General features: G+C 39.3%; 1 protein-coding gene across 1 annotated transcript in view; it reads right to left on the minus strand.

Annotated features, from left to right (window-relative positions):
- The window catches only part of C26H10orf67 (chromosome 26 C10orf67 homolog), a 91,659-nt gene that overhangs the window by 68,812 nt on the left and 8,642 nt on the right, over nt 1-14,205 (minus strand). The window contains exon 2 of the mRNA XM_090319187.1: nt 12,857-12,976. The gene's annotated coding sequence lies outside the window, so the exon portion shown is untranslated. The remainder of the gene's footprint in view (nt 1-12,856; nt 12,977-14,205) is intronic.

The following is a 14,205-nucleotide window of genomic DNA, read 5'->3' on the forward strand; positions in this document are numbered from 1 at the left end:
TCCCAAGTGATGAATACAAGAGTAGTACCACAGCCAGCTCCATGATGCAATCACACTGTTCCCAAGTCCCCTGTTACAAGCGCTGCTTGCTTTTTCTCTGCCTTATTTGTTTCCTTTCTCTTCCTAAGCATGAAGGACATTGGACCTGGGTCCCCTTTTCTTTACACACTGTCATCTCTCTGCACCAACAGCAGATCTCAAGACTCAGCTAGCTGTAAATCCTCTAGTCTCTCTCCAGTGCACTAATTCCACATCAGGCCAGATTTTCCTTATATATTTCAAGCAGAATAGCATCTCAGAGTAGATCTGAGGCAGAAGCTAACGTGAGAGTCTAAATCTTCCTCTAAGCCTATGGTAAAATGCCCACAAACAGCAAAACATCCTGTTGTTCTTACAAAATGTTTTGTGTTTGGGAAACTGGTCATTTTTGTTTTCATTAAGATGTTAGCTAGGCTGATTTAGAATGGTTTTTGTTGTGATTTTATGTTACTATGTATTCAACTTTTTTCAGTTCTAATTTCTAATATAATAAATTAGGAAATCTCTGTAGAATCCTCAGTCATCTTAAGGTATTATATATAGATTATATATTATATATAGGGTCCCTAAAACTGGAAGTTTGAAAGCTGTGGTTCTGGGTCACCTTTCCCAACTTGTCAGTGCAGTGATGTATGACTCAGACCTCTTTCTATGCCTAGACTTGTTGATGAATCCACCCACCAGTGTCTCTGGGGAAATGGATCAAACATCTCATGTCCTATGTGGTTTGGTCATTGACTTTCCTTTGTGATCTGGTCCTTTCCCTCTCAGGCTTCCCAGTCCCTGAGTGGTATACCCATGACTTCCAGCTCTGCAAATGAATGTCCAGACATTGTCCTATTCCCTGTGTCTTCCACACCTGCCTCTTCTAGAATGTGTAGTCCTCTCTTTGGCCTCCTCAACATGCTTGGAAGCTGTCTGTTTTCTTCTGTCTCTACTTAGCCTAGACCTCACTCTTGATCCACATCATTCCAGTTGCCTCTGGTTCTATTTACCTCCAATCTAGTGTTCATGTCTCCCAGGTTAAATGTTAACTTGGTTCAGTGTAAATCATTTCCATGGCCCACACAGCCCTGAGAAATCAGGCCTCCAACTTTTCCAGCATGACTTTCACCTGATCTTTCACTTTCAGCATCCAAACATACTGAAGTCTATTGGTTTCCCCTAATAAAACCACAGCCCCCCCCCCCACCATCACTACCTCAGGGCCTTTGCATATGTTGCTGATTCATATGCTGTTGGAAAGAGGGATATGACTCAGCAGTACAGCAAGCCTGGGGTCTTAAATTCAAACTTGGTATCATACACAAAACCAGACATTTATAACTGAATATATAAAATCTCAGGTGATGACATTTGAGAAGACTAAAGCCACTTAAAAGCCAGGAGATTTATTTTGGCTTATGGTTTATAAGGTTCTAGGTCATGGTCTCTTAGTTTTGTTGCTCCTACACTGGGGAAAGGAGACATAGAACATCACAACAGAAGCATATGATAGAGTAGAGCTGTTCACCATATGCTGGCCAGGATACAGTGAGAGCTCACATACTGGCTTTTATATGCCCCCTCCAAATAAAAACCATAATCAAAGTTGGTCTTTCCAATGAGGATCAGAGCCCACAGGACTCAGTCTCCTCCCAAAAGCTATACCTCTCATCACTGCTGTATCAGGGACGGGGGATTAATCTCCATACAGGAGTTGTCAAGTGGCCTTTAAGATCCAGACTGTAACTCTGCTTTTTTAGCAGGTAGGGTCATAGGAATAGGAATTTCTAACAGCTGAGTACAGATTGTCTTAGAGAAGAGATATACAGATGATTTGACAAATGGTTTCCCATTCATTAGTGATTCTAAGAGCAGGAAAGGAGTTTGGCCACCTCTAACAGGGGTTCTGCATCCCACATTGTGGCCTTGAGAAGTCCTATGTGCAGGCCCCGAGACATCACATCACCATGACCTTGAGCATACCACATGCAGACCTCTGGGTGTCTTATTATGGTCCACTATTCCTGGAAGACGTGAATATAAACAAGAGACGTGTGTGTCAGAACAAACATTTAATCAGAGAAGGACTGAAAGACATAAATGGCCCACAAGGTGTCCAATGGTCTTGAGAGTTACATAGCTCTCTCCACTAGACATCTTATAACCTAACCTCTGTACAATACATCCCAGGCAAGGCCCTCCTTTGAACCCTCCCATCTAGCAGGAGCTCTGATCTTTTCTTTAATAACTCTTTGCTGTTTTACTTCACTTCTGTGTCCATGGACTCAGAGACTATACAAAAGACCTGATCTAGGTGTTGCACATTTTCAGTATGAATTCCATTTTTTTTTAAAAAAAGGATATGGCAATGGTAGCTCACATCTATAAGAACTAGTTACTCAGGAGGCTGAGATATAAGGATCAAGTTGTGAAACTAGCTTGGGTAAAAATAGGACTCCATCTCCCAGTTAACCAGCAAAAAGTAAGCCTGGAGGCATGGCTTAAGTGGTAGGGTGCTAGTTGGGCAAGCAATTGTTAAGCCCTCAGTTAAAGTCCCTGTATCAAAAATAAATCAATAAATGTGAGTCAAGAACATTCATTAGCAGTACTTACTAAAGATCCTCCAAAACTCAGGGCAGAAGAAAAGCAGCAAAATGTCCTGAGAGGTTTCTTTCTACTACCTAGTGCTAGTTATTCAGGGTCACTGAAGTCAGTTGGTCCTGATGAAGCATCCGTTGTGACTGAGGCTGCCTCTCTCTCTCCAGCTTGTTCACTGGGGGTGGCTTCATTGTGCTGTTTGAATGAAGCTTTCTGTCCCTCTAAGCTGTTGTGTCACTCAACAAAACAGGGAAGAGGGAACCAGAGGAATGGCATCTATAATTCGTTCATAAATAAACAAACCAATAAATATATCCATGTGACTTTGCGAGGGAAATGTGCTTTGGGTCTCAGTTAGTCCCATGCCATCAAGCCATACAGTGCCTGACAAGTTCATATAACTCTTCTGGATTTCCCAGGGATGTTCAGATAGTAACTATGTAAGCACTTATACCATCTGGCTCAGCACTGTCTAAGCGGAATGTCTTGAGAACCTGATACTTAATCCTTGTTACTAAATCTTTGTGAGAACATGGGCTGGGAGAGACCCACAGAGTGAAGTTTTGGTGAGAATAATTAGATATTTTGGTTGCTCAAGTGAAAAAGAGTTCTCTTATAAGAAAAAGAAAACCAAGTTGGTGTCAAATGGTTCCTACTAACATTAGAGTTTCTAAATAAGGATGGAATTCATCCACGGGTCCTTCTGGGCTCCACTGTAATTGCTCTGTCCACACACACAGCCTTTTTTTTTTTTTTTTGCTCACTCTTTCTTTCCTTCTTTTTTTTTTTTCTTTTATAATTCATTCAGTCAACTGTACACAAACCAGCCAAGCCACATTCAGGACAGCTTGTTAACTGATACACCTTGAGGTTTGTGAAAACAAAGCAGCTGAACATTTCCTTTGTGTCAAAAGCAAATTTTGGCCAGGGTGCTGAGTTCTTTATTAAGAAGCCTGTTCTGTCAGAATGATTTCCTGACTAGGGAATCCTATTAACTATTCAGACTTTGCCCAAAGACTAACTTAATATTTTATTTCAGAAAGATGGATGCTGAGATAAAAGTTTATTAAGCACACATTAAATTAGCAATGCAGAAGTCTCCTCTAGAAACTGGTAGAATGTTTAAATTAGAAATTGCCCAGCCTGGCATTGGCAACTCATGCCTATAATCCTAGCTACTCAAAAGACTGAAATCTGAGGATCACAGTTCAAAGCTAGCACAGATAGAAAACTCCCTGTGACTCCTAAATCCAATTAACCACCAAAAAGCCATAAGTGGAGCTATGGTTCAAGTTATGGAGTCCTAGTCTTGAGTAAAAACAGCTAGGGCACAGAGCCCAGTTCTTGAGTTTAAGAGCTAGAACCTTCACACACACACACACAGTGATTCAGGAGCTTAATTAAGGAAAAGGGAAAAATAATTCAATTAGGCAAAGATAATCCATCCTAGGTTTGAACTTGGCTTGGCTTGTAAAATATAACTGAGAAGTATTAAGCATTATCATTTAGTGAAACATTAAACATAGTATATATCATGCATGAATATGCAAGGCATGTTCTCTCTCTCTATATATATATATATTTGGTATATATAGTGAATGTTTCTATAAATATTGAAATTGAATATGTCTATAAATATTGATAATTTCTATAAATTAAATGGTTCTATAAATATTGTTCATAGTATTTGAAAACTAGAAAACCAGAGACTAAGGATAAGGCTCAGTGGTAGAGCAATTGCCTGGTCTGTGAGGTCCTGGTTTAGGCTTGGCCCCTCCTGCCTCAGATTGCCAAGCTTAGGAACTGTAGGAGTATGTCCTCATGGCTAGTCCACTGAAAATTTTTGATATATATTTCCTAGGCAAACATACATTCTTACTCCTTTTTATCCCCCTCCCCCCAATAAAAACTGGGTTTGGGATTGAATACATACCACCTAAATGAAATTAAAGATGTATGCATTTATCCAGCTTCATCTTTTCCCAGCTGTCCAGAGATATATTTTGCTTAGAATTTAGTTGTTTTTGTTGGGTGCCAGTGGCTCACACCTGTAATCCTAGTTACTCAGGAGGCTGAGATCTGAGGATCTTGGTTCAAAGCCAGCCAGGCAATAAAGCATGTGAGACTCTTCTCTGCAATTAACCACCAAAAAATGGGAAGTGGGGCTGTGGCTAAACATGGTAGAATGGTAGCCTTGAGCTGAAGATCTCAGGGATAGTGCCCCAAAAAGAAGAAGAAGAAGAAGAAGAAGAAGAAGAAGAAGAAGAAGAAGAAGAAGAAGAAGAAGAAGAAGAAGAAGAAGGAGGAGGAGGAGGAAGAGGAGAAGGAGGAGGAGGGGGAGGAAGAGGAGGAGAAGGAGAAGGAGGAGGAGAAGAAGAAGAAGAAGAAGAAGAAGAAGAAGAAGAAGAAGAAGAAGAAGAAGAAGAGGAATAATTTAATTGTTCTTAACTTTCTCATCTCTTTCCCCATCCAAACAAGCCACAATCCAGTAAACATCAATAGAGAACTATTTCCAAGTTAGCATACAAATAGACAATATAAAACAAAACACTGTCCCTAGCCAGATGTGGTGGCTCATGCCTGTAATCCCAGTACATGGGAGGTTGAAGTAGGATTGTTAGTTTCAGGCCATCTTGGGCTACCAGGAGACCACATTAAAAAAAAAAAGTGTCCCTGATTTCAATGAATGTGTAATCTTGAAGGGAAATTTGATAAATGTATAACTTTTAATAAAATTGTCAGTATCATTTTTTTTCTTTTTGTCTTTTTGTGTCAGTACTGGGTTTAATTGAATTCAAGAACTTTTGCTCTTGCTTGGCTTTTTCACCCAAGGCTAGCACTCTACCACTTGAGACACACTTCTACTTTGGGCTGGTTAATTGGAGATTAGCGTTCCACAGATTGGTCTGCTAGAATGATAGGTATGCGCCACTAGCACCTGGCTCCGAGTTACTCTTAGTCCATTCAAGTCAGGTGACCTGTGGGAAGGGATGCCCTATGCATGGCTTGTAAACTGATTCCTCACCATCTTTCAACAGTGCAGGGTACCAAAGCTCTTTGTACACAAGAGAGTCCTTCTGACAACAGCTGTGAGACTTTTAGACCCCAGTTAGATTTATCTAATATTGCATCATAAATATTTAGTTTCAAATGCATCCAGGGTGCAAAGCTTTTTGTTTTTACTCCCACAAGGACCCACACCATAATTATGAGGTATCACTTCTGGGCATATTCAGAGAACCTTTGAATTTGGCCTTCACCAACACAGAAGGCCACTCCCCTGCCACTAGATGAAGTTTACTTCTTGTTACAAGAATGCATTGAGTATTCCATGAACTGCTTCAATCTGTATTTAACAATGAAAAAGAATTTGAAGTTGTTTTAGTTAGGTATGTCTCCAGGACGTCTAACAACAAGATGATTACAAGGAAGAAAAGGCCATCGAATATGTATTGAGATTCATTTGAAATTAATATGCCACATACTGTTGCTGTGACAACTGCAGGCTGTTCTATTCAAGCAGGCTCTCAAGACTCAACAAGTCATCTGGTGACTCAAGCAGGCAACTCCTGCACAGAAACAAAATGCTCTGTTCAACTTCTGATTCTGAGGCATTTACTGGATGTAGCTCCATGTGAGCCAGCTGAATTCCTTTTGCAAAACATCCAACAAAGAATTTAATCAGCAAAGCCAAACAAGTTTGAAGCATTCCAGACAGATTCTCTAAACTGAATATAAAATATAAAACATGCAAGTCACAACGGATCCAGTAAGTTACAAATGAACCTGGAAGGGATGCAACAGACTTAATGAAAAGTTAAATGCTGGCAAAGCAGAACTGAATTTCGTGTGTGTGTGTGTGTGTGTGTGTGTGTGTGTGTGTGTGTGTGTGTGTGTGTGTGTATTTGAGAGAGAGAGAGAGAGAGAGAGAGAGAGAGAGAGAGAGATCTTGACTTGAACCCAAGAGCATTGATCACTTACTCTGCTTGCTTGTTTGCTTGTTGGGTTGGTACTCTACCAATTGAGCCGTGTCTCCAGTTCAACATTTTGCTAGTTAGTTAATTGGAGATTGAGTCTCAGGAGTTTTTCTGCCTGGGCTAACTTCAAACCTCAGTTCTCCAGATATCAGCCTTCCATGTAACAAGAAAAACAGATGTGAGCCACCAACACCTGCCAAATTTTATTAGTTTTTTTCACTTGATGAAAAGAGAACATTAAGAAATATTTTTAAATTGTGATGATTTGCGTTCATGGATGTATTAAGGAAAGAATGGGAAGCTAAGGCCTTGATAATTATGCCTCTAACTTCAGTCACTTTCCACTTCTAGGTATGATCACACAAGCAAACATAAAGAAACCTTTGAAACTCAGAATTAAAGACAATAGCTATCTTTTAATTTCTGCACTATCAGCTGAAAAATCCCTTATTGGAAATGCTTGTGACTAGAAGTGCTCTGAATGTCAATGTTTCTTTTCAGATTTTGGAAGATTCACTTAGGTATCTAATGAGATGGCACCCAAGTCTAAATATGAAAGCTATTCTGCTTCATCTCCTTTTTAGACATATTGCCTGGAAGAAATTTCATACAAGATTTTTAATGTGCCTGTGTTTTGTTCATGAACATGAGATCAGGTGTAGAATTTTCCACTTGTGCCGTCATGTTGATGCTTTAAAAGTTTCATAGTTTAAGGGATTTCAGAATTCAGGAGTATGGATATTGAACTTGTATCTCTTCATTTTTCGTTAGTTCCATATTACTTAAACTCCTAATTTGGGGATTATTTTTGCCAGTTCTTGAGCTTGAACTCAGGTCCTGGACACTGTCCTTAAGTTTTCTCAAGGCAAGTGTTCTACTACTTGAGCCACAGCACAAGGTTCTGGCTTTTTCTGAAAATGTGGTACTGAGGAATCAAACCTAGGACTTTGTGCATGCTAGGCAAGCACTGTCTACCACTAAGCTGTGTTCCTGGCCCCAGGGGATTTTATTTATTTATTTATTTATTTATTTTAGAGTGAATACTTTTTTCTGCTACTACTGGGGCTTGAACTCAGGACCAGTGAGTGCCCTCTCCTTTAGTTTTTTTCACTCAAGCCTAGCATTCCATCACTGAACCAGACACAGTAACATTGCCAGCATGTTGCTTATTAATTGGAAATAAGTGTCTTGTGAAGTTTTCTTACCAGGCTGGCTTTGAACCATGATTGGTGGATCTCTGTCTCCTGATTAGCTACATTATTATTAAAGTGGTCTACCCATCAACAGAACTGTGCTCTTTATCATTAGTTTCACCATTATTGAATCATGTTTACTGAGTTGCCATCAGTTAGTCCTGGCATACAATCCTAGGGTTTGAAGGAGATCTTCAAAAAATCAGCTCTCACTTCTATGAATGGAAAGATCTTAGGATTCTGAGACCAAAAGAAATTTCAAGGGGGCTTTGACTATATTCTGTTAGCATTAGGTAGGCCAAAGGTCTCTTTTCCATAGCAATCGGAAAGCCTTTTCTGTCCTTTCTTTCTTTTTGGTGGTACTGAAGTTTGAACTCAGGGCTTGGTAAGCACTCTACCACGTTAGTCATATCCCCAGCCTGTTGTTGTTTTGCATTGCATTCATTACTTTTTTCCACATAGGACCTCACACTTCTGCCTGGGGAGTCTTGGATCATGATCCTTCTACTTTTGCCTCAAGTAGCTGAAATTACAAATGTATCACCGTATGCAGATCTCTTTCTTTTTATTTTATATGTATTCATTGAACCTCTTAGGGGGGTTGAGTGATAGTTCTCTATATAAGTATAGAAAGCCTGATCAAATTTAACTTCTCTTTATTGCCAACCTCCTCCCCTGCCCTTCCCATTTATCTTCCCGGGCTACTAATCACTATTCTATTTTCAGATCAACTTCTTTTAGCATTCATCTATGAGAGTAGTACTTGTCTTTCTGTGTCTGGCTTATTTCACTTAACCTGATGACCTTTAGTCATTGACATTGATTCTTTGTGGCTGAATAATGCTCCATTGTGTATATACACTATATTTCTTATATCCATTCATCTGTCAGTGGGCACGTAGGTTGATTCCTTATCTTAACTATTATGACTAGTGCTCATAAACACGAATGTGTGGGAATCTCTTTGGTATGTGAGTTTCAATTCCTTTGAATATATAGCTAGTAATGGTAGACATGTTTTTAAAATCTGTTCTATTTCTAATGGTCCTTTGCCAAAGGCTTTCCTGTGGTCTTCTGGATTTGTCATTGCTTTGTCAGGATGTTTTATATTTAACTTAAATTCTTTCTGTAAGATAAGAAAGACAGTTATCCGTTAGCTGAAAATTCACCAAGTTTGAGCTCAAGTTCTCTACCACAGGCAGAATAAACAAACCCTCCTTGAGCTTTTCTCATGGGGCTTCCATCCCAAACCTTTCATTGGTTTTTATGACTTTCCTTTAAACTCTTTCCAAGCCCAGAATTAAATATAGTATTCCAAAGGATATGATTAGGACCAAATTTAGGGGACAATTACTGCACAGTTCTTACACTCTGTGCTGCAAGCTTTGTTGGACATTTTTAGAACATATCAGATTTTCCAAACAACAATGAAGAGCCCATCTTGAATGTTATGTGGTCATTTCTAAAACTTTTTTGACTGTGGTTCACTTCAGTGGGACAAAAGACCTCAACAGTCACCTACCAATGTGATGTAGAGAAAGAAGTCAACATTTCAGAAACTGATTGTAGATGTGCAAGTGAGCTTTTCATTTAAACCACCATGCATCTATTATAAAATTACAGGACCCAAATAGCTGATGCAAATTTCGACTATGGCTTACTCAAGAATTAGCCACAAAACCCATAACAGCAACCCCATCCTTATGAAGCTTAGGTACTTTACACATAAAACCATTGGAAAAAATTTTGCCTTTGCCTTCCTCTTACAGAAACCAGATGTCTCCCTTTATAGCAATGTTTCAATTTTTTAAAAAAGACAAAGATGCAAATTTTCCCCTCAAAACTTAGATTAAACATGAAAAAATTTAAAAGTCTATAATCCTAGCTACTCAGGAAGATGAGATCTGAGGATTGTGTTTCAAAGACAGGATGGGCAGGAAAGTCCATGAGACTCTTACTTCCAATGAACCACCAGAAAAGCCAGAAATGGAGTTGTGGCTCAAGTGGTAGAGAACTAAATTTGAGCAAAAAAGTTCAGGGATCAGTACCCCTTCTTCCTATAATCCTGAGTTCAAGCCGCAAGATCAGTAGAACAAGAAATAAATACAACAAATACACAAAAGCACATAGTTGACAGGAAAAGAAATGGACTAGCGAAAACAAATATATTTCCATATTTCTTAATGTCATGTGTGTATGTATATATTTTAATGATCTCTGAATTTTAATACTGTAAGTGGGGCTTTCCGTGTAAAATTCCCCAAAGCAGAGAAAAATATACTCAGTTTATTTAGAGGTTCCAGAAGTCTTTGTAGTTGTGTTTCTTTTTTGTTTCCAGCCCAGGAAATTGCTTTTCTTTTTTTCATATCAACACTCTATCCCATCCAACCTCCCACCCAGACTCCTACCCCAGAAAAACTTGCATCAACCCACTCTGTTTCTTTTAACACTCTCCCCAGCCCCACCCATATATAGTTCCTCTCTTCCTTGTTTAAAAATATCTATAACACAAAGTCAAAGATGAATAGAATCTGAGCTGGAAGAGGAGGAAAGATTTTTTTTTCTCAAGGAGTTCAACATAAAACTTTAGGAGAGAAGAAGGAAAGGGAAAGGAAGAATGGAGGAAGAAGGAAGAGGGAAAGAGAAATGAAAAAGGAGAGAAGGGAAAAGCTACAGATGAGGAATGAGGGAAGGAAGAAAGAGTCTTGTTGGTCGTGGGGCTTGAACTCTGGGCCTGGGCGCTGTCACTGAGCTCTTCAGCTCAAGGCTAGTGCTCTACCACTTGAGCCACAGTGCCACTTCTGGTTTTCTGGTGGTTAATTGGAAATGAGTCTTCATGGACTTTTGTGCCCAGACTGGCTTTGAATGGCAATCCTCAGATCTGAGCCTCCTGAGTAGCTTGAGCCACCAGCACCCAGCTAACAGTCTGCTTTTTACTGGGCCCTGTGAGACTAATGAGGCCTTAGAGCAGTGGGAGAACATTATGCAGGAAGATAAAAAAAAATATGGAGTAATTTCTGTGCCCACATCAGTGGCTCACATCTATCATCTTAGCTACTCAGGAGATATGAGGACTGAAGTTCAAAGCCAGCCAAGGCAGGAAAGTTTGTGAGACTCTTATCTCCAATTAATCACCAAAAAGCCAGAAACTTATCTCCCACCTAGTGTGGAACTGAAAGCCTATGCCTTGATTTGGTATCTCTAGTCATTAAATCATAATCACAATTCATTTTGTTGAATCATAAGAATAAAATGAAAAGATCATGCAAAAATGCTTGTCACACAAGTTGATTATCTGCAGTGTTACTCTCAGAGCTTCCATTTCACTTCATTCCATCTCAGACAATGTCTCTTATTTACTGGGATTTTGAATGTTCAAGTCTGCCAAATAATAGTCAAATTCATAATCATTCGGTACGTTTAGGACTATTGCTTTTCAAAAATGTGTGTGTGTGTGTGTGTGTGTGTGTGTACAGAAAAAACAAGCTGTTTTTCCCCCTTTCTACTCACACACTCAGTGCAACTGTTTTGTGATCAGAAGTGTGGGAGTTTCTTCCGTACTGAGCAATTCTCTCGCAGATACCAACGAACAGCCCAGAGATTCAATTCTGATGCTGCGTACCTTGGAGACAAACCTCACAGGTTAAGTACTGCATCCCACACCAGACCCTAATCCCACACCATTGCTGGTCTGGTCCACCTCTACTTCTGGCCACATACAAGCTTGGGGTCTCACACATACCTCCTTGAATTTGAAGAATCGGCTGGGCTGGCCCACAGAGCTCAGGAAAGCACTTTACTTGTATTTATTGACTTAGTATAAAGAATATCCCAAAAGATAACGATGAATAGCCAGATGAAAGATGGGAAGGGCCAGCTATGCAGGTAAACTCCAGAATGGAGAGTTCACGATCACCTTCTGAACACCTCCTCATGGCCTAACTAGAAGTTGAAGTCTTTTTATAGTTAATCCCTAGTGTCAGACCCTCTATTTCCTGGGGGTTGATAAAGGACACTGAACATTTTGATCCTTGAATACTTTAGGAATTTGGTCTTACTGGTGACTGACCTCATTCTTAGGCTCTCTAGAGGCCCCACCCTAAATTATTTTTTTAAGCATAAAGTCATATATGATTGAATGGGAGACACATCACTCAAGAAATCCCAAGGTGTCAGCAAGTCTACAGATATAACAAAAGGTGTTGCTGGGTGCTGGTGGTTCATGCTGTAATCCTAGCTCCTCAGGAGGCTGAGATCTGAGAATCACAGTTCAAAGCTAACCCAAGCAGACAAATCAGGGGGACTCATCTCCAATTAACTATCAAAAATCCCAAAGTAGAGGTGTGACTCAAGTGGTAGAGCACCAGTCTTCAGTGAAAAAGTGAAGCAAGGGTATGAGGTCCTGAGTTCAAGCCCCCCAGTCCTGGCACCAAAACAAATAAATAAATGCTTCTTCCATTACCCTTGTCACTCAGGAAGTGACAAGACAAGGGATTTAAGAGCTCTGTTCTGGGAGCTGGGACAAAACCTGATCCTATTTCAAACTGTACACAGTCCATTTGTTTTGTTATGGCTTGACTTCACTCAGTGGCGAACTGTACTGATGGATGCTTCCATTTATACTGTTGACAGATGCAGACTGCAGTCTTCACTGGCAAGATGTTAATTATCCCCAAACCAAACCACAATCTATTTGGCACTTAACAAGAACAACAACAACAAATACCTAATAACACAGCAGGATCACATTTGAAGTAAAACTAAAATCTGACAAAGTATCTGAAAACAAGAGATACATATGTTTGTCAAAGTCTGGAATGTGCCTTGCAGTCAGGGACATTGCTGGGTTCTTAATCTGAGATACACAGCCACCTGCAGCTGGTTACCCCCCAGACAGCTGATACCTGGAGTCCAAGACCCAGAATGATGAAAACCTGAGTGGCCACTACACTTAGACTATGATGAGTACAGTTTAGAGAGTCTTAAGTGTCACCGACTCATATACACTATTCCTTTCCTCCTCTTTAATCCAGGGATTATTTAATGGGCTGTTTACACATTTACCACATGTTTACTCTAATAATAGACCAGGGGCTTGAAGTCATCTTCATCGTCACTGGCTGTTATAGAGTCCTCAGCTGCTTCTGAGACCTGCATGGCTGGCTGTTACCATGATGAGAAAACCTAAAAGAATGTGCAGGGTAATCGGTGAGTTTAATTTTAGCTATCAGTGATGTGACGTTCCTTCTATTTATCCCTACTGAGCTGTCTTTAAATACCCACTATAAAGCCAGCACATGCTTGTAATTCTAGCTACTCAGGAGGCTGAGATCTGAGGATTATGGCTTTGAAGTCAGCATGGGCAGTAAAGGCCCTGGACTCATCTCCAAATAATCACCAAAACGTTACAGCTCCAGAAGTAGAGTGTCAATCTTGTGTGAAAGAGCTAAGGGGTAGCTCCCAGGTCTTGAGTTCAAGCATAAAAATGAATAAATAAAATGAAATACCTGCTATAATGGTAGAAACTGAGAAACTGTACATCCAAAATGAATCCCTATGAAATACTGCAAACAATGGTATTCAAATATATTCACGCAAGATTTACATTATGATTAAGGCTACAGTTCATTAGTTGATTGCTTGCATGGTAAATAAATACAAGGTTCAGAGTTTAATTTCCAACATCAAATCTAAAAGAAGTTTATCATTTTTACCATCAACAATTTGCTGATTTAATTAAGATAAATATCTAGATAAATGAATAAATTTGCATTTATATACAGTACTGAAAATATCCAGTTTCTTAGTCTGAGGTGAATTGGATATACAGATTGAGTCTTTGAAAGTTCCTTTAGCCAAAGACTGAGTGACACATGCCAATTTTTATAGTATGTTACCCTTACCTCAATTTTAAACATTTGATATTTAATCTTAATTTTGTTTATCACTATTATTGTTGGAACTTGAACCCCAGGCTTTCTTCATGTTCTATATTTCCTCTATCACTACTCTATTCTCTAATCTTGCTTTTATTATTTTTTAAGGGAAAAAAAGGGTTGATGAGAATGTTGAACAGGATAACACTGATCAAAAAGCATTGTATTCACAAAGTGCTTTTGGTACATAACAGGTCCTTTGTACAAGTACTTAAAGATAATAAAAATAAGTATAAAGGAAAAATTATGGCAAAAGGAGACTGACTTGTCTGTAAATGATGCAAGGAAAACATTAAATCAACCATTATTCACTCTAAAAAAAATAACTCATGCTATGAACACAAGACCACATTTTGAAGTATATCAAAGATTAAATCATTGCTGTTGTGTTTTTTTAGGAGATATTGATGTCCCCAAAAGGCCCACATAGTGAAGACTTAGTCCCCTACCTATGGCGTAATTGGGAGGTAGTGAAAA

The sequence above is a fragment of the Megascapheus bottae genome, chromosome 26 (assembly GCF_031878675.1).
Source record: "Megascapheus bottae isolate mThoBot1 chromosome 26, mThoBot2.hap1, whole genome shotgun sequence".
Lineage (NCBI taxonomy): Eukaryota > Metazoa > Chordata > Mammalia > Rodentia > Geomyidae > Megascapheus > Megascapheus bottae.